Raw genomic sequence first — 2,808 nt, 5'->3', positions numbered from 1 at the left:
AACCAGAATTTTCAACATAGGAAGATAAAAAAGGATGTGCATAATTTCCATACTGCCATCTACCAATATGTCAAGTTTCATAAACATATTTTCAGTACTTTTTGTGTTATCACTGGATCCAGGTTATGTGTAAAATTTGCCATATTTTCAGTCTATTTGTTGCCATAGCAACCAGAATTTTCAACATAGGTAGAAAAGAAAAAGACGTGCATAATCTCCATACTGTCATCTATCCATATATCAAGTTTCATAAAAATATTTTCAGTACTTTTTGTGTTATCGCGGGATCCAGGTTATGTGTAAAATTTGCCATATTTTCAGTCTATTTGTTGCCATAGCAACCAGAATATTCAACATAGGAAGAAAAGAAAAAGACGTGCATAATCTCCATACTGCCATCTATCCATATATCAAGTTTCATTAAAATATTTTCAGTACTTTTTGCATTATCGCGGGATCCAGTTTTGTGGACGGACGGACTGACGGACGGACAGACGGACGGACTGACGGACGGACAGACGGACGGAGGGTAAACCTAAAGTCCCCTCCGGTAAACCGGTATGGGACTAAAAATAGTTCCCAAGTCAGTGGCCTGTGGTCAATAAATTTCTAACTACCTCATTTTAATTTAGTAAAATGAACGTTTGAAAGCAGTTTTTGCCAACGAAAAGTTTTGTTTAATTGAAAAATATTAAAAAGTTAACCAGCTTATAAAAAATCATCACATTCTGTTCTGCTCCAATACTGCTAGGTGACCATATGCTTTTTTGTTGAAAAACAAAGTAATAAAATTATATTTATCAAGTGTCGGGGTTATCTATGCGTCGGAGTTATGTCTCCGACCAGTACTGGTTGGAGACCACCAAAACCGGACAACCATCAAACCCGGACGACCCAGAAAATGCTTAATTTAGTATTTTCTTTGTTTAGTGGATGTCAGTCACTTTTTTACCAACAATAAATGTTTGTTTCTTCTATAATTAAGTAAAAAAATTTAAATTTTTAAACCCCTCCGAAAACTGGTAAATTTTAATGTCTTTTTAAAAAAAATGTTGACGTTAAAAATTTGGGGGGCCCCAAGGAAACCCAATGCCTGCCCTCTTTCCAGCTATAAATAAATTTGCAGAGTAAAAAATTTAGAAAAATCCAAAATTTAGCTTTTTGTTGAAAGACAATTTTCCTCAGAATATAAGTTTTAAAATTTTCAAAAATAAAAAAACAAAGTTTTTGGGTTAAAGGGGAAGAACCTAGCTGAACTGTGTCAAATTTTTAGGTCTCTATGTTAAAAATTATGAAATCTGTACGGAAAAATGTTCAAAAAGTGTCCGGTTGATGGTTCCCGACCAGTATAGTGTACCCGACCAGTATAGTGTAAAGCTTACACTTAGCATGTATTTACACTATGTTTCTGTAAGGCATATGATGTCACATCAAAATATCAAAATGTTTGTTCACACTTAGAAGCACATCAATGAATACCTAAGCCTGAACTTGTTTGAAATGATTTAACTAATATTTTAATTTAAAAAAAGTCACAGCCCTATGACAAGCTTTCTAGAAAGGATACTTATTAAAGGAATCATATCTGCAGGTGCCTTATTAGCAAAACACAAGAACCTCAGGAAAATCTGACAGTTCTATAAATTGTAAAAACTGTATATCAATAAAACATAATTTATAGATTTAACTACTGTACATTTCAGGCACTTCACCATGCACTCTTGATGTAAAGTACTCCAAACTTTGGGATTATGCCCAACAAGTGCACTTTTCCCATCATTCTCAACCGGTTGGTCCAATATGTTTTAGGACACCAAGAATGTTCCATGTGTTTGGTGTTTGTGTAGAGGGATCAGGTTAGTTTGCCCATAACATTTTTTGACATATTTTTTCATGTGCATATTGTAAAAACTTGTTTTAAAATATTATCAAGGTAGATTTCTATATTATTTTTCTTGTCAGATGTGTTCCTGTGCCATGAATTTTATTATAATTCTCCTATGCCATAGTATTTTCAGTTGCAAAAAGAATATTCAGTTAAATAAAATCTTAATTTTAAGTATTATTTACTTAAGTACTATTTATATCCTATGCAAACTTTTTAAATTTCCAATTTATATGTATTTTAGGACTTCATGGAAGTGTTAGTCTCAACATGCTTGGTACTTTTATATCTGGAAAGTGAAAAACAATGCAACAGGTTGCCTAAGTGTACTGTCTTGAAGTCATCAAGATATGGGCACAATATCCTACAGCTTATAGATGATCCAGAAAATCCCTAGGAAGTCATTTCTTAAGTTAAGCCCTCAAACTGTTATCCAAAATACACTACCATTTTTTGTGCAAGTGCAATGGAGCCAAGTGTTATAACATGTAAAGAATATATTAACTCTGTGGAGGTAAAAATGTATTTACTGAAACAATTGCCTCCCAGAAGTCTTTTTACTGAAGTACAGTAATGATTCAGCAAAGACATTAGTATCTATTTGAACAAATTGGGCAGTTCTTCAAATCTGGACATAGCTAAAAATAATGTGTTGGCCAAAACCAGTTATCCCGAAAACAGAAATAAAGGTTGGATATTGACAATTATGTGAAAAAGGTGGAAAGAGAAAGAGCAGTCTTTTACTCTTGAGTATAATTGGAGTTCCTATAACATAGTGGTCATGTAATGGACTGTCATTATTTTCTTCATTTCAAATATAGCTTATGATACAAATAGATGCTTCATAAGAGAAGACTGCAAGTGTGTTGCATAACTGGTGCTCTAAGGACTAATGCTATATTAACAAGTGTGTGGATCATTGA

General features: G+C 33.3%; 1 long non-coding RNA gene across 1 annotated transcript in view; it reads left to right on the top strand.

Moving 5' to 3' along the window:
* The window catches only part of LOC132724083 (uncharacterized), an 8,008-nt gene extending 5,520 nt beyond the window's left edge, over window positions 1-2,488 (top strand). Inside the window, exons 2-3 of the long non-coding RNA XR_009624860.1 lie at window positions 1,704-1,856; window positions 2,130-2,488. This is a non-coding gene — a long non-coding RNA (uncharacterized LOC132724083). The remainder of the gene's footprint in view (window positions 1-1,703; window positions 1,857-2,129) is intronic.
* The last annotated feature ends 320 nt before the right edge of the window (window positions 2,489-2,808 follow it).

Source organism: Ruditapes philippinarum, unplaced genomic scaffold (assembly GCF_026571515.1).
Source record: "Ruditapes philippinarum isolate M1 unplaced genomic scaffold, ASM2657151v2 ctg17147_1_1_1_1, whole genome shotgun sequence".
Classification (NCBI taxonomy): Eukaryota; Metazoa; Mollusca; class Bivalvia; order Venerida; family Veneridae; genus Ruditapes; species Ruditapes philippinarum.
This window is presented reverse-complemented; position numbering and strand designations above follow the sequence as displayed.